A 22,697-nucleotide genomic window follows, 5' to 3' on the forward strand; every position below is an offset into this window, starting at 1 on the left:
TGCTCAGCACTCTCTTCTCTGTGAAGCCTTCCCTGAGGATCCCTTTATAGAGTGGACCATTCCCTCCTCTGTGCAGCCAACCTAACATCTAATCTGCCTTCAAGATAGTACCTCACTCACAAGGTCGCACATGTGTTTATGCTTTTTTCTCCCTCAACAGAGCATGAGCTCCTTAAAGGAAAGGAATATGTCTTTAAAAATGTTTGAATCCCTACCTTGTATCATAGAACCAGGCCCATCAGACACACTCAAACATGCATTCAGTGAATACCTGGCTAGATTTCTGGATTCCAGAGATGGTTGAGGGTACAAGGACCTGAAATGTACTGAGCAACTCTTATGTGTGAAGAGCTTCACACCCATTATATATCTGATTTTTACCAATAATACTTTGAAGTAAACATTATTCTAATTATATGCATGTTGAAACTTAGACCCCAAGTAATTAAATGGTTTGCCTGAGGTCTCATAGTTCATAGTAATAATGCTTGGAGTTTAAATCAGGCTTTTCTAACTCTAAACTCTGCATTCCTCTCTCCATCCCATGTGCCCCCCCACCCCGTGTTACCTTGGCATAAGCCATAGGTCTTAATATGACTGTACCCAGTATGCAAAATATTAAAACGTATCATCTTTAAAGGGTAGTTTTGATATCATGTGTAGGAGGTAGTCTCCAAAGATGGTCCCTAATGAGCCCTCCCCCCTTTTATAATTCTCCTCCCATGTGTCTAGGCTTATTGTTTTTAGGCAATAGAATAAAGTGGAAGTTGGATCATAAGCCTCACAATGTCCACTGAAATGCTTGTTCTGATGAAAGCCAGCTGCCATGTAAGAGATCTGACTTCCTGGGACCACCATGTTTTGAGAAGTCCAACTTGTCCACATGGAGAGAAAGAGACATTTGACCCTCCCACATCTTTGCCAGCCATCCCAGCTTAGATACTAGACATGTGAATAAAAAAGCCTTCTTAGATGTCTAGTGCCAGCCACCATCTGATTGCTCCTGCATGAAATATCCTGCATGAAACTGCCTAAAAGAGCCAAATACTATTCTCTCTCACAGAACCATGACAATAATAAATAGTTCTTTGAAGCCACTCAGTTTTGTGGTAGTTTGTTTGGCATCAATAGGAAACTAAAAGATCATGATTTTTTTAAAAGAAAATTAACCTCCTATTTATAAGCACAGCTTTTTAAGCTTTTTTCCATTATTTTCCTTTTATACAAGTACATTCTGCAATATAAGTAGATTTCTTGCTCAATCCTTAACAGGGTTTATTACCTTGAGTGAATCGCTTTATAATGACACTGAGCTGCTCTTGCCTTAGTTCTAAAACAAAGGGCTGTACTAGTGAATCATTAAAGTCCATTCTAGTTCCAAAATTGTATCATTCCCTTCAAACTATCAAAGAAAAACTGAATCTTTGTCTGACAAGTTTTAACTTGCAATAAAATTTTACAGGCACGAGAATTTTCAGCAAGGCAACCAATGCCATAGAAGTGCTGACTCAGCACAATGCTGTCTGTTAGCAGAAGGAAAACTGACCCAGGATCAACTATAAATCTGATCCTTTTGGTCCTTCTCCCTGAAGCAAAATTCAAAGAGATGATTATCTGTAACAAAACACTTGAAAGAGGATTCTTCTCCCTCTTAAAAATCTGTTACTGAAGTCTGTGGGTGACTTCAGATCTTTGGCTGACTATTCAGTGCTACATAGTTGAATCAGCCTCCGGAAGATCCCTACACACAAATGCTAAGTTTAGGGCAAGTGGCCTGGGTGATTCCTAGAGGAAATAAACTCTCGCCTGAGAACAACAGCTGAAGTAAAATCCCATAAGCCAGGAAAACAGCCACACAATCACAGTAACAGGTGGTCAGTTTCAAAACAAATTTCAAGGTCTGACTTGTGTGGCACCTGCTCTAGAACCACAGACAGCAGTGTAACCCTGTCTGGATTCAAGTTAGGTCATCTCTGCCATGCTATGAGGAAGATTAACTACCTTTATTAGCTGAGCTAAGTCATGGTAGGTTAGGTGACTGCCTCTGTTTGATAGTAACCCTTGGGGTCCCTGTCGGAGAGGAAGAGGGAATGAGAGAATCTGGGAACCAGAGGGAACTTGGAGATTGACTAGTTTGAGGCCCTTGATAGCTAAGCACAGTGAAGCCCAGGCAAGTCAAGTAGAAATTGGTTCAAGATCACATGACCTATGGAAGCAAACTCCTCCCCCTAATTTTAGTAGGAAAAATTTCGTTTACACAGCAAAGTTGAAAGAATTTTCCCAGGGAATGCCATTATCTAGAGTCTACTGTTATCATTTCATTAAGCCTGTTTATCACATATCTATCTATCTAGCCATTCCTCAATCCTTCTACCTTATTTTTTGGACGCATTTCAAAGTGAACTTCAGACATCTATACTCTTTCCCTAAAAGCAACACTAAGTTTTATCAGTATTTGTCTAATTATTTGATATACATTATGGAACCAGACAAAATTACCAAAAAAAAAAAAAAAAAAAAAAACCTCACTGGACACAACAAATGTAGGTTAGCATCTATTAGCTAGAAGGGCAACCCAGCTTCCTAACTCCAGGGTCCTTGAGGATTCTTACTAAGAGCAAATTCAGAGGAGACAGAAATACTGGTCAATACACCGCCCTGCCTATATTCCTTTCCCTGCCTGGAATCCTACTCTTGCCCATTCCTCCAAGAATGGTCTCACATATCTATAAGTAACAGAGCCTACTGTTATATATGTGCTCCTGTTTTAGGAAGAAAAAGTTATAAAAAAAAAATCTGAAATGCCACCTCCATCCTAATGCCTTTCCTGACCCCTGAGTTGTTTTTTGTTTTATTTTTTTAATTTTATTTATTTATTCATGAGAGACCCAGAGAGAGGCAGAGACATAGGCAGAGGGAGAAGCAGGCTTCCCACAGGTAGCCCGATGCAGGACTCGATCCTGGGATGCCAGAATCATGCCCTGAGCCAAAGGCAGATGCTCGACTGCCGAGGCACCCAGGTACCCCTGAATCCTGAGTTTTGTTCTTTCTCAATTGAATGCTCACAGGCCTCCCTTGTTATTTTCCCTATTACATTCTACCTAGTTACAATTTAATGTGTATTTGTTTATCTATCATTGCTACTACTACTACTGTTGTTATGGTTAATTCCTCTTTGTGAGGGACCATTTCTGAACCTCCTGCAGTTAGAGTCAATATTGAATCAGCGTTTGGGCAGTTTTGTGAAAATCAGATCTTAAGGACCTGAAGGATTTGTTTAATGTGCAGATTTCTGGACCTCCCACTCCCAGAAATGCTGACTCAGTAGGTTTAGGGTGGGGTCCAGAAAGCTGCAGCTTTAGTAAGTGCCTTGGTGATTTCAATGCAGGTAGTACAGAGATTGCAATTGGAGAAATCTGCTCACAGTTCTGCCTTACCAACCCAGCTTTAGTCACTTTTAAACCAACAGCCCCAATCTGCCTGTTCCTGTGATGGATCTGAGATAAAGGTGTGGCAGACAAGGAGCATGTCACGGTGGGGTGTGACAGTCACAGCATTATCCCACACCACATCATGTGCTGCCAGTCACCACTTCTGCTCTTGCCACCAACCCCCATGTTTCCCTTTGTCACTTCCCCCTTGCCACCACCAACTGCCACTACCTCTCTTGCCCCTCACCCTCCAAGGCTGAGTCAGATCCACTGTGGAGCACTTGAGGAAGCACACTTTGGAAGACAGGATGAGGGTGTTCTCATTCTACCTTCACTCTACCTATGTTGGGGAGCAAAGGAACACCTGCTTCTGACTCTGGATTCTTAAGAAGTTTGCAAACCTGGTTAGAAAGTTGAGCCCATGGTTTGGAGTTCCTGCACCTTTGATTTTACAATGAGTGGAAACCAAAGTTGAGTAACAGACCTCTTGCCCAAGCAGTAGGCCACCACAAAGAAAGCATAGAGCAATGGGACAGGAGCTCATAAGATGCAGCTGCTCCCTCCTCCAGGCTCAGTATTTCTGTGTAGGGAATGTTGACTGTACTCCTCTCCAGTGTCGGTCTTAACAGTAGTTTTGTATATGCTAAAATGGATATGCCCAAAGGATAATACTAAGAAAAACTATGGACCAGAGAGTTGTTTTGTGAAGCATAACCTACAGTAGGTTTGAGTTGAATATACTTGAAATCATTTTCTTTAGGACATTCACAGCATTGTCATTTTTAGTTCAACATATTTCTTTACTATGGTGGTTCCCAAACTTCAATAGATATCAGATTCATCTGACACTCATGGAGTTTCTGATTCTCTAGGTTTGGGGAGGGGCTGAGAATTTGCATTTCTGACAACCTGCATGATGCTGCTGGTGTTGCTGATCTGGAGGTCGTGCTTTGAGAACCACTGCTCTAAGAGAAAGCAAATGGTACTATGTAGGTCATTTGTTGATCTTCCTGCCTGTCTTCTTATATCATAGTGGCTCATAGCAATGATTCTCAGCCTAACTGTCCATTAGTACCTGTGAAACCTTTTAAACATAGGGTCTTGGGTATGATGCTTAAACCCTACCTTAGAGCCAAATAAATCTGTGGCTCTGGGATGGAGCCTGGGTATTTTTGAAAAAGATCCCCAGGTAATCCTATGGCGCATCCAGGATTGAGAACCACAGGCACATAGCAGATTCTGGCCCTGTTCTGTGTTAACATATGATTCTCACTTGACAGATATTTATTGACCACTCAATATATGTGATAGAAAATGACAAAGCATATAAGAAATGGTCCCTGACCTCAAGCAGAAATAGATCATATACCCAGACATTTAAACAAAAAGCCGGTGTGTAGCAAGTGCCAATTAGAAAAATAAACCATTGCAAAAACAGAAGGCTAGCTAATCCAAGGTAAATCAATGCTGTACTAGAGCCTGACGTTGTTTGTGATATGTTATATGTGCCTTTGCCACACAGGAAACATATTCCTTTGGTGGGGGAAATTGCTCATTTATTGGTTCATTGAGGATGCTCCAACTGATTCACCATGGTAGGCGTGATTGAACCATGGAAATGATAGAACATTAAATCAATAGCTAGTCAGCTGGCAACTATTCCTTTGCTAAGTATGCTATTAAGGTTCCATTTCACAAACCCTGTGCTCAACAGAGGTGAAGCTTTTCAGTGGAGAAATAAAACATGGATTATGTTTGGAATTCACTTCAATCTGGAGTTTTAAATAAACATTCCATAAATATATAAAAATTTGAATTTATTTGTGAATCAAAAGATAAGGATCTTTAAAAATGTGTACCTATTTACATCAACTGGAATACAGCATGATTTAATGATTCAGTGACAGCTGGTCCATGAAGGGGAGAGTTTCTAGAAATGAGAAAATATCCTTTTCAGATATTATTTATGTATTAATGTTATTATTTAATTCATTATGACATTTAACTTGGTAATTTTTTTTTAGATTTTCTTTTCATGTGGGGGACTTTTCCCAAAAATAAGAGATCCCACAGACAACAAAAAGGTAATTGTTTTTAAGAAAAGAAAATAAATACTTTTTAAACCATTACATTTATTTCCATTCAAAAACACACTCCCACATTTTAGGCATTGTGGGTGGGAGATAATGTGAATTTGACAAAATAACTGACTCTCAAGAAAACTTAAAACCTAGTAGAAGGGAAAGATTTTTTGAAACAAAATATGATACATGCCTTCAGAGATGAATAAATTTTAATGAGGCTTCAAAGAACTGGAAGAAAAGGAGGTCAGGGTTCAAAGAGCCTAAGATAAGGCAGAGAACTGGGCTTCTTGTGCAGGGCATTACTGCATGGCCAATTTTCAAAGGCCAGCTGTTCCCAGTCAAACGAAGACAGAAGATGAGGGTGGATGCAATCAATGGGAAAATCAGGGCCCTCTCCCTTATTTTCCTGGCAATGTAGCTTCAAGATCAATAGTTTTACAATCTCATTTCAAGAAGCAAAATGAAAATGCATCTGACGCATTCTTTTTGGATCACTTCTTATTAATAACATCCAATTTAAAGGATTTTATGTGTTGGCTCCATAGCCACTGATACTTAATAAAAATGTTTAACCTTATTAGTAATCAAAGAAATGAAAATTAGAATAGCAATAAAATCACTGGGGCCTTTTAAGTTAAGATTTTAGATGGCTACCAAATATTGGGGCTTCCTCCTCCTGCCTATAGATTGTTCTTGGCTCTGCCTTGGTTCGCCATAGCAATAGATTAGAATTTTAACCAAGAGGGAACACTGATGAAGACCGATGCAAGGGAAAATAAGCACTTTTGATCAGTTATCAGTTGTTTGACCATCTCAATCACATGTGTTTTAATCAGTAGGTCTTAAACACAGCCATGAAGAGAGATGAGATTGCTGGATAATTGAGAGGCAAAATAAAAATGAAATGTTTTCAGTGGGGAAGAAAAGACTTTGAAAGAGTTTTGTATGATGCACATTGATTTATACATTCCCAGATTCAATAGACAGCATAAATGCCATTCATGTTAATGGTGAAAATGCCTTGATGCTATCAGTGAGGGAGTTAATAAGCTGAGCAGCTGAACTATTCAAAATAGTCAAGCTCCTTTAAAAAAAAAGGGGGGGATCCCTGGGTGGCTCAGCCGTTTGGCGCCTGCCTTTGGTCCAGGGCGCAATCCAGGGCACGATCCTGGATTCCCGGGATCGAGTCCCACGCCAGGCTCCGGACATGGAGCCTGCTTCTCCCTCAGCCTGTGTCTCTGCCTGTCTCTCTCTATGTCTATCATAAATGAATAAATAAAATCTTTTAAAAAACCCAACCAACCAAACAAACAAAAAACCCCAAAATAGTCAAGCTCAAGTCTTGCTAAGGCATTTTCTGTCCCCACCTGGTATAACCCACATGTCCTATTATACTTAGCAATACACCTGCTGGCTTTTGTGGGTCTTCAGGAAATGCCTTTACTTCCTGAAGAATGCAACAAACTACAACACAAAATACCACCATGGCCAGCTGACACTAGACTGTAAACTGTAATTACCTCTTTGACGGGGTTAGATACTTGGGTGATTTGTGTTTGCAGGTTGTGCTGTGGCCAAGTTCACAAAAGAAGTTCTTATATTAAAAAAAAAACCATATATATGTATATATATGTATGTATATATATACACACACACAGATATATGCAAATCCAAATAGTATGGATTCTATATATGTATGCATAAATCCACGTATGTGTATATGTATGCGTTTATAGTATTTTTGGGGGGATCATTACTTTTTTCTTATAACGCTCCCTAATGTGACAAAAGTAAGCCTCACTAGAATAGATTATTTTTATCAGTAAACAACAACAAAAACTGCTTTTCACCGGGCAGAGGTTTGCTCCCTCTGCCAAGTAGCGGTGATTTACAGACCTAACATGTGAGCAAATGGGAAATGCTATATTCCAGACTTGGGTAATGAATAACCTCTGAGGGCTTGAACTTTCCTCCGTTCCCACAGACTGCATCCACAGAGCGGTGCTCTTGCCCTGAAAGGAAGGATTTACTCCAGTTTGGAAGGAAGTGGAATAAATAGAACTGGAAGTGGCAAGGTCACCTTTAATATCATATGAACTGCCTCTTAACAAGCTTCACAATTGCTTTGTTTCTTCCTCCCTCAGTTCTATAAACAGGCAAAGTCAAAGCAAACTCTTAGAGCATACACAGTGCGTGGAGGAAGCTCCCAGAGCTGTGAGGAAGGGGAGGCTGCAGGCTCCGTGGGGCCCATCCCGCACGCCAGGGTTACAATTGTATTATAGTGTGGTGGCCAGAAGGGAAAACTGCTTGTTTTTAAAGGAAGGGGTTATATTGTCCTAAATTCCTGTGTATAAAATACAGGACAAACAAGTTACAGTGGGAATCTGTAATTTGACTATGTGGAATATGTGGTATATTTGCCTTTCACTTGTCTCTTTTCCCTACTAACTTTTAAGTATTGCATGGTAATTGTATAAATACAAAAATGTGATTTTTAAAAACGCCTTTCCCTAGGACCCATTCCAAACACAGTGCAAGCTCTTTACTGGCATTCTGCTTCACAGAATGAGCTTTTTTCTTTTCCAGGTTCCTGCAGGCACGTGCGGTTGGGCTTTTCTCCACCTCTCTTGGTTCTCAGCATTTCTTTTTGAATATCTCCTTATATTTAAGGGGAGGAAAGGATATCTAGGCAGTGTGGAAAAGGAACTAACAATGTTGGGATGCCAGAGGGTCAGGCAACAGGACTGGAATTTTGGTGTCCAGGCTTTCAGTAATTCTTCATAGTCCAATGTATTACTCATCATGTAATTACTTACCATGTGGGTGAATAGTACTGTCATTATCAAAGCAAAACAACAATTCACATTGGGCTTAAGTGTAAGGTAACCTCACATGGCTTAAAAACAGATAGTCAAAAAAAATATGAGCCAAACAAAACTGAGGTTGGTACTTTGTTATCCCCCCACTCCCCCATGTATAGATTCTCCATATTTGGCAAACGTGTCTAGGAGAACCTCCCTCATGTTTCTGAAAGTGCAGTAGAGCTATGGAGTATTATAATTATAAAAAAGTGTGATTCAAAGGATATAAGAAAGATAAAAGTCTCTTAGGGGTAGAAAGAGAAACTTAGGGGGCACTCTGTCTAATCTGAATTTTGGCCATTTCTTTACAATTTCAAGATGATATAAGTTCTTGGCATTACAGATAATGGGTCAGAGCTGAGCTATTGTGGAAGCTGTTAGATGGAGCTAGAGCTACGATATGACCAGATATTTTGATCTGTGGATAATGTGCAATTTCAAGAGATTCTGATCTCTGGTAGATGTCTTCAATTCTCTGGGGAGGAGACATTGAGGCATCAGTCTACAAATTCTGGCAGATGTGCTCTACTAAAATGCTATTATAGGGATGCCTGGGTGGCTCAGCAGTTGAGTGTCTGCCTTTGGCTCAGGTCCTGATCCCAGGATCCAGAATTGAGTCCCGCATCGGGCTTCCCGCGGGGAGCCTGCTTCTCCCTCTGCCTGTGTCTCTGCCTCTCTCTCTCTGTCTGTGTCTCTCATGAATAAATAAATAAAATCTTTAAAAAAAAATGCTATTCTAGAATGGACCTGACCAGGCTAATCAACCTCTAATGTGCCTCCTGCACTGTAATAGCTAGAAGATATCCTACACCCCCCCACACTGCCCCACCTGTATGAAGGGTAGGCTGGAGAAAGGGTGAGCTCTTTCCTTTGTCCTCTGGCCACCCAGAACAGCATGGCTAATTTGCTTTGTCTAGCAGTAAGAATCTTCGGTAGATGTTTAGCTGTCAGGTTGGGTGCGTGCACTTGCACACACTCCTCCTCATGCTCACTTCATATCTTCACATATCGTATCTTTTCTAAAATATGAAAGTAATGAATCCAGACTGAAACTTGCCACACTTTCCAATCGGACAATCTTTTTCTCCAAGGACAGCAGGACATTATCCAAATGTGTCAGCTGGGCAGTTGTGCTGTTATTTCTTTTACAGATGACAAAATAGCAACACACTTTGTGATGATGAAACTCAGTTTTATTTTTTCTTTTCTCTTGTAGTTCTGTTTGTAGCAGGAATCTGACACGGTTTACTCTTTGGACAGAAAGTCCCCCAAGTCTGAACTACATGATTGCATGAGCCCTGCACCCTGTTCATTAAGACTGCCCCCTTTGAAATGGAATTGATGAGTTTTCAGTAGCCATTTGTAGCATTTGAGATCCATAGGCATCAAAGCTTGATGCATGGCCCTCATCTCCGTGGGCTGCTGTGCAATGATTCTCATCTGTCTTGGTTAGAAAGTGAATTAATCTTGACCTTGGCCTCAGGGGTGTGGCTCTCTGTCCTCTCACACATCTTCAGCTCACTTCTTTATCAGGAGCACTTCTTGTTTCAGGCTCAGGTTCCCCCAATTTCAATTTTAGCCTCTTGTCTTTAAATTACATTGCTTTGATTTAAACCAAAATCTTTATTTCTGGTATTGTATATTATATTTCTAGTAAGTTCTCATTCTGAGTTATAACTTAATTATATGGATCATTAAAGCTTTGAAGGATGCTAAAGGGCAGAAAAGGATTGACAAAATGCAAGTTATTATTAGGAATTACAAATCACTTAGCATTTCAACATCATTCATCGGATGTGGGCATTTTGTTGAAAGAGACCTTGTTTTGAACAGTGACAATGCAGAAGACCTTTGGAAGAAACAAACTTCCAATTTGATTTCTCTATGTTATAGCATGCTTTGGAAATCATCAATTTTATTTTATACCAATAAGGTATTCTACTTAGATATACTACTAGCAGAAAACTTGATATATCAGTGCTATACTACCTTGATCCAACCACTCAGCTGTACTTATTTCATCCATACTTTCTTTGGATGTAAATAATGTTGGTATTTAACAGTGAAAAGAAAATTGCCAGATACTCTTGTTTATGCCTTCAGTAGGCTGAAGAGTTGAACCATGGTGACAGCACTGTTGGTTAGGAAGGTAATGAAAACTTAAGGTAGTTTTTTAGATTCTCTTTTTTTTTTTAAAGTAGATTTAATTATTTATTTTTATTACTTTTTATTTTTATTGAAGTATAGTCGACATAGGATTATTCTTATTAGCAAGCATAGTTGAAAGTTAAATTTAGGAGGACACACCCAAGTATTAAAAGTATTTAAGCCATACCATGTGCATGAGGTTAATAATGAAACACTGTATGGCTATATACAGTATAAACAATGGTTTAAACAATATAAACCATTGTATGGTTTATGTTTCTACCAAATTTCATTGAGTTTTCATATTCAATTTTTGTTCCTTAGTCAGTGACACACTGAGAGTAATTCTTGTCTGAAATGAGGAGCAGAACAATAATATTTCAGGTATGCAGACAAGTAGACATGGCTGGAAAATCACAGATAAATTGTTAGTTATTCATATGGAATTTACAGCTCTCCAGTTCTGCTTATAGGCCATGCATAGCAAAGGAGAGAAACATAATGGTTTCTAATAAGAATATTTCCTACCATTGCATCCCCTGCCCATTCCCACTCAGTGTGCCCCAACTTAATTGGCTCCCTTCATTCAGGCCACTGCAGGGAGGGATGCTGAATTTACCACTATCTGGCCTTCACTGTGGTCATTCGTTCCATTTCATATGGCTACAAATTGATATGCTATGTTTTAAAACAATGGGGATCATGGAGATTGTTAATACTGAATTACAAGCCAATGTTTGTGTTTTCCCAGGAATGACCAAATTCCGTGACAATGGAACGAATAGAGATAGATGTAGTGGCACATAGAAAAATACTCTCACCCTATACTATTGATTTTTTTTTTTAATCATCCAGGTACACAGGAGGAGGAGAAACAGGACAAATTATGGTGGTGGAAAAAGAATGCAAGTAAGGAGAAGTAGAGAAAGGAAAGAATTTGGGAGGGGTGGTAAGGAAGAAGGGAAGAAGGAATGCAACCAAATCCCATGGAATAAGTGGAATCGCTATTAGAAGAGATTTTCTTTTAAATAAAAACTCAGATACCTTTTAAGCATAAAAGAAATAAGAAAAGAGAAACAAAAGTAAACATGTAAAAGTATAGTTATCCAAAAGGGGAGGCAGAAAGTAGAAAGAGGCCAAGTGTACCAAGACTATACCAGGTAACTTTAATGTAGTAGAAGGTTTCTTTTATTTTACTTCTTATGACTTATCCCTTAAAAAAAGGTCCCTGTTTTATCGAGTCAGTGACCAAGGAACTAATTATAGATAGCTGCCTCACAGAAGACTTGAATTAAATGGCATTCTCTCTTTTAGGATTTTAAGTGGTCTAAGAAGTTATTTAAAAATTGCGCCAAAGTGCATAATTTCCCCTAAATCCTAAGTTCTGTTGAACTACTTCGAGGAACTGAGAGTTATATTTTTATGTAACCCACATAACAGAGTAATTTGTGAAGCCCTGGAAGGGAAATATGAGTTGTGATGGTATCTCAGCTTGAAACACATGAAGCAGAACCTGAGGTCCCACTCATAACCTATCAGGAATTAAAGGAAGTAATTCCACTTGAAAGGCCCTAATTTTATGTCAAGACTGGAGAAGATAGGTCCTTCCCCAGAGTGGAAAGAAAGGGAGAATGAAGGTGGAAAGGTGATCAAGAGGGACAACAGTTACATGTATTGTCCCTGGGTGAGTGAGTGTCTATCCTGTTGTGACCCGAGTTCTGAATCTGGATGTCATTGATCTCCCCTTCACACTTCTTCTGAATTAATTAAACCACTGAAGCCACCACTTGATTCCTTCATGTTCACAGTGTAGGTTAATATGTGTTTTTATGGGACTGGGATCTCTGTCGCTACCAAAGCCAAAAAGAGCAAGCCGAGGGAAGATGAGCCTGATTCCGGGCTGACTCCATCCCTGCAGGAGCACTGAGCTGCACCCTGCATCCACCACAGAGACCTTCCCAGGAAATCCTTTACCAGGCAGCAAATGCTTGCTCTCATAAAAAGAAAAGCATGAAAGAGCTTGTCTGAAGAACACAGGCTGGGTTCAAAACTAGTTGGCCCTCCTCTGCTTCCTTAGATTCTGTGATCCCTTCTCATGGCTTAGTAAAAGGTGGGTTTCCAAATGGCTTATTAGGAATGTGGCTAAGAGCTAAACTGCCTGTGTTCACTTACAGGTGCACCTTGTACTAGATGTGTGACCTTCATCAAGTTACTCTCTGAGCCTCAGTTTTCACATCTATAGAATGGAGATAATTGTAACATCTACTTCCTAGAGTTGTTGGGATAAATGCATTAGCATGTATAACATGCTTAGAAGACTGACTGAAATGTTAGCTATTAATGTTATTATAAATCTATCTTTTCCACCAAAATGTAAGGTTCTAACAGTCAAGGAAAATTTGAATATCTGATCCTTAGCATAATAGAGTATTGAGTATTTATTGAATGTTATAAGGTAGTTGAGATAGGCTTCGTTTTAGAAAGATGATTCACATTCACTATTCATTCACTTAGTCATTCAACAAATGTTTCTTGAACCTTGAAGTAGGTGCCAGGGATCTTGCCAAATGTTGGGTGAACCAAAGGAAGAAGGTCTCTGCCCTTGGGGAATTTAGTGGTAAAATTACTATAAGAGACTAAACATAAAAATAAATTAATAATTATAGTTTATCTTAAGTGCTTTGAAGGGAAAGTAGAGAGCTATGAAAGATAAGAAACTTTGTATATTTGTATATTTCCAAAGACTAATTAGATTTCCCTTTATGTATGTGCTTCTCATATTATGTTAATAAATATTGGTGATCAAGGTAGAAACATCTCAATAACTGATCTTTTGCTGGTTTTTCTTGTGGTTTGGCCCAATCAACATATAATGCTCTCTGATGTCCATGGCTGGTTAGCTCATTTGGTTAGCTAATGAGGTCAAGGTCAGAGGCCAGCATGGGTCAGCGAGCTTTTCTCCTTTCTGTGGCCAGATTGCACTCTTAACCCCAGTCATCTTTCAAAAGTGCGTGTTTGGTCACAGGAAGGCTGTGTCAAGAGAGTGTGGATAGAGGAGCCCCAAAATTACTCTCACTGATAGTTGATCTCTGCTGACATTTTCATATACAAATGATACCATGCTATAATTTATTATTTCCTGTCACTAGTTAGGGTCCAGTCCCATTTTTGACAGTTTTTTTTTCAGGAAGGAAAACTGCCATTCAAAATATTCAAGCCACTTTGAAACATTATGTCTACCGGATGGAAGTTATAGACTAGTGCAGTGCTTTTCAAATGGTAATGTGCATAAAAATCACCTGGGGTATTGTTAAAATGCAGATTCTGGCACAGTAGGTCTGTGTGGGGTTCACAATTCTGCATGTGTACTCCCAGGTGATGCTCTTGCAGCTGATCCATAGAGCATGCTCTGAAGAGCATGGGACTAAGCAGAGAGTAATGAATCAAAGCTAAGTCTATAGATTCTAGAAAAAGAGCAAATACTAAGCCAAAGCATGCTGAGTTTGACCAATGGTGCAACTTGCTGGAACTGTTTACTATTTAAGGCACTTTATTGTTTATAGACAAGTTCTCTCCAAATGTTTCCTTTCAGCTTTTTTATAGTGGTGTTCTATTTTCTGAGGAGGGTAAGTATACGAATTCAATATACTTTCATTTTAGACAATATATTTATTATATACAGTATACACAAAACTCAAAGGGCTGGAGCTAGAGCTAATTCCATGTTATGCAACATAAAATGCCTTTGAAACACACACAAAGCCTTTTGTTTTACGGAGGAGATTTTAGTTTCATCTTCCACTCACTTCACCATATGTGACAAGTATAGTAAAAATCTTTTGTGTCTTCTGTATTTACTTTTGGTAATAAAAGGAGACAGCTCCTTTTTCCCACTGCCCAGAAGAGGCCTATTCCCCTGCTGACATGTCTGAGTAGCTCCTATTGATACTAAGATGATCGTGAGCATGAAGTTGCCAAAGAAACTGCTTCTCTGAGGAAATTTCCATGAGTGTGAAATCATGGGAATCAAAACTGATGGGAAAGTCCCTTTGTACTTGTGAAAATCGCCAGGATTGCTAGGAGAAGAGCCTAGAAATACCATGATTATCTTCTTTACTATTCAGTGAGATGCATTTCCACTGCATTTGAAGAAAATGGTCAGGCTCTGCTCAGTGCAAAATGCTTCATTTATTTTTCTTCCAATGCTTTAGGTGGATATATATTTGTGAGATATGGATTTTCATACTTTAGATTATTTGATCTGATCTCAGCATTTAACAGGCAAGGACACCCAAGTGCAGAGGCTCAAAATGACCTTCTGAAGTGTCACCTCTAAGCTAGAGACAGAACTAAATCCCTGGCTCCTTCTATTGCACCCCGTGCCTTGGGCGCCTCCAGGTCATCCGAAGGGCAGAAACTTGAAAACACATTGATTTGAAGAAAAGCTTAGGATTTACACATATCTTGGTTTTCAATTTATTTAAGCAGTCAGTCAATCAATAAATATTCCATTAGCTTCTACTATGTGCCCAGCACTGTTTTACATAATATAAAGTAATTTAATATTTATTTATTGGTCCAGACTTTCTGGCAGTAAACTACTTTGGGATGAGTTAGGCACTTCAAGTTGCTAAGTTAACTCTTTGAGTCCACTTGAGAGCTATTTATTACAACAAACTTCTGAAATTTAAAACCTTCATCGCTGTTTTACTCCTTTGTCTCATATCCCCCACATAAATCAGTGGCTAAGGTTCTTTCCCAAGTGCCTCTTACATCACTTCTTTCCTTTCTTCATCTGCTTGTCTTGAAGGCCTTGTTACACAACTGCCATCTCTAGCCTGTGGTTGAGGTTTGGGGCCCCTTCTTCCAGAGGTCCCTGCTACCCCTAACATCCCTATTCTGTTTTCCTTCAAAACATACCCTGGATTTTGCTCCCCTGAATTTGCTAGTTAACTGAAGCTAGTTTACTACCATCACCCTAGTCTCTTTTCCTGCAGTCTTTAACCTAGACTCTTATAAACTTCTCCTAATCAGTGTCCTTGAATGCAGCTTTTTCTCCCTCCTACTTGTCCTGCACATATGGCTACTAAATCCATGTTTCTAAAGTGTGGTCATCTGTATGCATGATCTATCTTGCCTGGAACCATACCTGAAACACTGCAGGCAGTAAGTGTCTCCTTTCTTTTTCTGTATTACATATACAAAGCTGGAGGAAGAAGTCCTTAATGATTCTTTGTTTCCACATATGTAAAGTGGAGATAATAATAGTACCAATAATTTCATAGAGTTGTTGTGAAAGTTTAGTTCTTACTATTATTGAGGAAAATTCCAAGCTATGAATAGTTAATCTTATTGTCTTCTCTCACTTGGTATCATTTCACATATGCTAGTTTCATTCTTTAAAAAACCAAATAAGGGGCGCCTGGGTGGCTCAGTCCTTTAAGCGTGGGGGCTCTTGATTTTGGCTCAGGTCATGGTCTTGGGATTATCAGATGGAGTCCCATGTTGGGCTCCGTGCTCAGTTCAGAGCCTGCTTGAGACTCTCTCTCCCTCTCTCTCTAAAATAAAAAATAGGGATCCCTGGGTGGCGCAGCGGTTTGGCGCCTGCCTTTGGCCCAGGGCACGATCCTGGAGGCCCAGGATCAAATCCCACATCGGGCTCCCGGTGCATGGAGCCTGCTTCTCCCTCTGCCTGTGTCTCTGCCTCTCTCTCTCTCTCTCTCTCTCTGTGACTATTATAAATAAATAAATAAATAAATAAATAAATAAATAAATAAAATTAAAAAAATATATAAATATTTAAAAGAAGCCCAAATAATAAGTACCTCGAGGAAAGACAATGTTTTGTTTTTTAGAACTCTCTTGGCCCTCTAATCCACTGCCTAACACAGGGCTGTGATCCCAGTGCATGTTAGTGGTACTGCTTAGCTGGCTTACACCCATACAGACTACCCATGCAGGGTCCATGTTCATTGCTAGGTGTCTGCTCTGATGGGTCAGTGCTTGTGCCACATCAGTTGACAAATATTCGCACATCACCCCGCTTGATTGATTTAAGGTAACTGTTATTTGACATTGGTCAACTGAAAAAGTTAAAATAGATTTAAGGCACACAGGCTTTTACTCTCTCCCTTTCACCCCCATAATATGAGTTCTGTACCTTACATAAGCTATTACTGCATACTTGGATCTCTCTCATGGCCCACTTTATTTCATTGTGCCCGGGATTTAACAGATTATTATGGGGGAAGGAAGCCGGAATAACTAGAGAAACAGAGCGGCCCCAGGTGAGCAGTAGCCAGGGTGCTGAGATATGGGACCAGTGCCTGTACCTCCGCCCCTGGCCTGTGGATGGCGCTGTGGAGAACCCTGCTGAGCGATAGGCATTTCATTGATAACAATATATTTTTGAAAAGCAGGTAGCTTAGCGTTGCCTTCATGCACTTCTCCCTGGGCAAGTACTATTGGTATCAAAGAGCTGACGTAACGCTCTTTGTCCGTGTCACACTGTGGAAGAAGAACGGGCTCACATCTTGGCATGCTTTTCCTTTGGAGAGAGATCCCTTCCAGCTTGTGCATGCAATTGCTCCTGAGCACGACTTAAAATTTCTCTTCCCAATTCACCACCGACTTCCCCCCACCCACCCCCCACCCCCGAATCCAAACACAACGTTGCACACTGGGGTCAGGGTATAGAGGGTGGTGAATTAAATGTAACTCTCTTCAGGCAGGAGGACAGGGAAGCCTTGGGAAATCCCAAGGACTCTGAGTTCTGACTTCAGTCTCTCAAGTTTGGCGAGTTTGGCAGACAGCATAGAAAAGCGCCCTTCATCTTCTAAATTGTTTGAGTTCCATGGCAACGGGAGCCTTAGAAACTTGAGGGAGAGGGATGGGGGGGGGGGGCGGGGGCGGGATGGGATGGGAATGGGGGGAGGGGGCATGATTGAGAAAGAGATAAGAAAAGATGACCGAATGGGCCTGGGGTTTTCTGGGCAGCGCTTGAGAGAAGGAAGCGAGTGGGGAGGAATGCCCGCGACCGCCGCGGGAGTGATCTCATACCAGCCAAAAGGCAAACGAGGGCCTGGCCGCCAGCTGAAAGGAACAAAGGCGGTAGGTGGGTGGATGTGGCAGGGGGAGGGGGGATGGGGGATGGGGGGAGACAACTCGCCCACGCTTGCGAAGCGCTGCAGCCAGCGTGCGACAGGCCCGGAGCCCGGAGCCCCGGCACCGGGAGGGGAGCAACCGAGCCTACAAAGGCTGGGCCTGGCGCGTAATTCAATGCAGGCCCCGTGACCACACTGCAGTTGTAGCCTTTTGTGTGAGCTGCAACAATGGAGGGGAAGAAATGAGGCCACAGGCTCGCGGCGCAGACGGGCTGGTGCGGATGTGTCTCGGCCCTGGCGGCAGCGTGCGCGGGGCCCAGGCCGTTGCCCGGCAACCGGACGCCGCCCGCCGGTGCCCGCCGAGCCCGTTGAAAGGCGCGGCCGCCGGGTGAAAGCGAGAGCCGCGCGGTTCACAGGCCGGGCTGCGGGAAGAGGGAACAAAGGACAGGGGCTGGGCGGGGACTGCGTGGGACCCGGGGACCGCCTCGCTCTGCACGAGGGGGACCCTTGGAAGCTCTTTCTTCGGAAGGGCTGGGCTTGGTGCCCTGCCTTGGCCTCGCGTGTGGACTATTTGAACAAATAGGGCTCTTCCCCCATCTTTCAAGTGCACAGCCTTCCTGGCCCGGCTGTATTAAATTGTTTGGCTATTGTGTAAAAACATGCAAGCAACAAAAAACAAGCCCTGTCCAAGTGGCCTGCAGAAAGTCATTTGTTAGGCAGGAATATTTCCCAAAGAGGACCACGCACCTGGCGGGTGAATACAGGTTCAACCGTGCAAAAGTGTTCTCTAAATGCACTATGATATCCTGGATTGCATCGTGGGACATTAGTGGAAAAACTAGTCATATAAAGTCTGTAGTTAGTAGCAGTATTAAAATGTTAATTTCTTAGCTTAGATAAAGAGTCCGCAAACTTTTTATGTAAAGGACCAGAAAGTAAAGACTTTGTGGCTTTATGGCCTCTGCTGGAGCTCCGTACTTGTGCTATAGTGGTCAGGCCTTGACAGGCAGTATGTAAAGGATTGGGCTAGCTGTGTTCCAATAAAATTGTATCTGTGGATACTGAAGTTTGAAATTCATATTCTTTTCACATGTCATGAAATATTCTTCTTTCTAGATTTTTTTCAACCATTTAAAAACATAAAAACTCTTCTTTGCCTTGCAGACCCTACGAAAACAGGCAGTAGCCAGGATTTGGCCAGCAAACTACTGCCATTTGTCATCCCCTGGTTTAGATAAATGGACTAAGGTTATGTAAGATGTTAACATTAGGGAGAAACTGATGAAGGGTATGTAAGAACTCTGTGCTTTCTTTACAACTTCTCTGTAAATCTAAGATTACTCCAAAATAAAATGTTAATTAAAAATATTTAAATGGAAAGCTTTTTAGATAGAACGTTGAGACAGAATGTAGTGAGTATACGTGTGTGCATGTGTGCGTGTGCTAGAGACATAAAGGAATGTTTTTCTAAGTATTTATTGACATATGGTACTAAGACCTCCCAAAATGAAACTCTACTGCATCACTGTATGGGTAATCAAGCCATTAACATCAAACAGCCTGAAAACAAAACATTCCCAATAATACAGAAAAACTTCTGACCCTGAGGGTTGAATGAAGAATATTTTCAGCTCCCACTGAAACCAGGAGGAGGGCCACCAGAACAAGGAATAAAATCCATTTTGCTCTAATAGGAAACTAGGGAATTCTCAGAAGCTCATTTTTAACCACACACCCACATATGTGCGCACACATTCCTTTTTTCTTTCCCAATCTGGGTAACATCTATACCAAATAAAGTACATACAAGACTTTTCCTTACAAACCAGGATCTATATCCCTTTCCTGATATTATTAGTTGTACACAGACTCTGCTTTTAGTTGCCTGAAGATGGTATGATACTACGAGATCCTCTTTTTTGCCTTCTTTCAGATTGAGTTCTAGAACATTCCATCTCAGGCTGGGCACTACCGATTAATAATAAATGATGAGGGGATCCCTGGGTGGCGCAGCGGTTTGGCGCCTGCCTTTGGCCCAGGGCGCGATCCTGGAGACCCGGGATCGAGTCCCGCATCGGGCTCCTGGCATGGAGCCTGCTTCTCCCTCTGCCTGTGTCTCTGCCTCTCTCTCTCTCTCTCTCTCTCTCTGTGACTATCATAAATAAATAAAGAAAAAAATATTTAAAAAAAAGAATAAATGATGAGAAAGTACAGCAGGGCATTTAGTAGAAAGCACACCTTTCTGACTATAATACTAGAAGGGTGTGGGATGCAGTATAAAGATGATATAAAAGTCCACAAGTAGTAGATTGGTGTAACACTGGCATGGTGGGCAGAGAGGAAGCTCAGTAATGAGAATTGATGCTGAGAGCAAGGGAGAGACTTGGAATATTGTTTCTTGGCAAAATGTGAAGCAACTGGAAATTTGATGAGAGGGATTTTCCATTGCTCCTTTCTTCTGATTTCTTTTCCTGGCCTCACACTCCCAACTACTCCACATTAAGACTTTATTTGATGTTTGTTTTTTCAACCAGAGATGTTTCAGGACTCTTTTATTCAACTTTTTTCAAGCATGGACTTTCCCTGTGCCATGGAGTGGTCCTGGATTGGGGGCAGGGTATAAAGATGAATTAAAGAGGGCTTTTAACCTCAAGTATCAAGGGGCACAGGGTACTGAAAAGGCTGAGTTCTCCAGTGTTGTTGGTGGATACTAGGATCAGAATCACTAGGGAGGGTTTTATTTACAAATGCAACCTCCTGGGCCTGTTCCACAGATATCTCTGTACAAAGCAAAGGGATTCTGTTTTTTTTTTTTTTTTTTTTTAAGCAGATTCTTCAAGTGCATATTTTGCTCACTAAACATTTGAGATCTACTAGAAATGTGGATAGATGTGAAAATGTCTTAGTGTGTTGTTGTTGCTATGAGCTGGCTATCTTAGAAGCATAGAAGAGGGGTGAGAGTGGGGGGTGCCTGGCTGGTCAGTTGCTAGAGCATGTGACTCTTGATCTCATGTCCTGAGTTTGAGCCCCATGTTGGATATGGAGATGACTTAAGTAAAAACTTAAAAAAAAAAAAAAAAAAAAAAGAAAAGGGGTGAGGGTGAAGTCAAAGGGAAGGTCCCTAAAAATGACATCTGAGCCGACCTTGAAGAAAGGGAAGATGAGAGTGGGGATGAGGGTGAGGGATAGCATATAAAGGGAATGAGAGCAGAAAATGAAATTCTGAAGCGGAAAAACCACACCTTCTAATGTAGCTAGAGTGTAAGCAGTAAGGAGGACTGAATGTTTCATGATGGACTTTCAGGCATTTTGACAGACAGTGGAAAACTTACTTTGAGCAAGGGATCCTCCTGTATGTCACTCTGTCTGATGATAAGTTCAAGTCTGCCCCCTAAATATGGGTATGTAGGGTTTTTTTTATTTTTAAGATTTTATTTATTTATTCAAGAGAGAAACAGAAAAAGAGAGGCAGAGACATGGGCAGAGGGAGAGGCAGGCTCCATTTAGGGAGTCCAATGTGGGACTCGACTCGATCCTGCAACTCCAGGATCATGCCCTGAGCTGAAGGTAGACACTCAACTGCTGAGCCACCCAGGCATCCCTGAATATGTAGTTTTTGATAAAAGCTTGGCTTTTTTCCCTCTTAGTATATTCTCCATAACACAGATATCTAGAATGCAAATGTGCTCTATGGCAAAGGGTAATAGCAGATAAGGGTGTATCAGGTCATTTAGGCTGCTCTGCTTCCAGACCCAAACATTCCTGGAAATAGAGTGATCCTCTTTTTGATTAGAGTTGGGCTGTTACCTCTGTGATGTGTAACCCAGGGAGGATGTGGATTATGCTTTGGTGCTTTTAAAAGAAGGCAGGCAATGCTTCTGTTTGGGGGGATGGCTATGAGGTAGTTATGAGAAAAGAATGTGGTCCACCCTGGCCCTCCAACCTTCATTTCTAGGTTGGCCTATCATTGCATCCTCATCAATATTTCTATCTTCTTCCATTGTTTCTTTTCCTGGACTTCAGCAGGTGGCCTTGGCATTGCAAGACTTTGATTCTTCAGAAAATGAGACGATTGGGTTGTCAGCCTTATCTTCTTTCCCACGGTTTCACGTTTCCTTCCAGGTTGAGCTGGTTTCTTTGACTGTCCTATTTTAAGAATGAGGCATTTTGCTTGGTCAAGTGAGTGAATTAACGTGGCCAGGGCAGCTAATCTAGACAGAAAAGTACATAACATAGAAACCTCCCAACAGCTGCAGGGACCATTATCTATGCTGTTTTTCTTCACCAGCTAAAGAACCTCAATTCATCAAAAATGGTTGAAGATGCCTGAAAAGTTAGCACTGACTGTTTGGCTCCTGGAGGAGAGAAACATTTATTTTGTGCTAAAAGCAACCCCTTGTATCTTATAGTAAGAGGTCATAGACTTAGGTGAAAGCAGAATGGTGACCAGTTATACTAAGGTAGAAGAGGGTATTGAGGGGTGGAGAAATTAGGGAGCAAAAAAAATATATTTCTATCCCATCCTTACACAGTCACATCTGTGCCCATTTGCACAGAACAGTTGTGGAAAAAAAAAACAACAACAACAACCAAAAAGTCCAGCTCAGAGTATCTCAACCTAGATGCTATTGACATTTTGGTCAAGATAATGCTTCTGCTATAGAGGACTGTTCTCAGCCTTGTAGGATGTTTAGCAACATCTCTGGCCTCTACCCACCAAATGCCAGTAGCACCTCAACCTCTCATCCCTAGCAGTGACCATCAAAAATGTTTCCAGACATTGCCGAATATGCCCTGGGAGGTAAATATCAGCTCCTGTTGAGAATGTCTGCTCTAGTAGAATCACTTACCACTTTAATAAATCAAGCAGTATCCAAAATGTTTATGGTTGTGATGGGAAGGCAAGATGCTCCAGTGGCTGCATATTTGTGGTTGGCAGCTTTCATGGGCAGATCAAGCTTAAGTGGACATGGAGGATAGCTTCACCTCAAGAATGTGACAGTCACAGCTGTGAGTTGCAGGATGGTTGAGAGAAGTAAATCCTTTTGGATAGGATATCCTGTGAGCATA

The sequence above is a fragment of the Canis lupus genome, chromosome 19 (genome assembly GCF_011100685.1).
Source record: "Canis lupus familiaris isolate Mischka breed German Shepherd chromosome 19, alternate assembly UU_Cfam_GSD_1.0, whole genome shotgun sequence".
Classification (NCBI taxonomy): domain Eukaryota; kingdom Metazoa; phylum Chordata; class Mammalia; order Carnivora; family Canidae; genus Canis; species Canis lupus.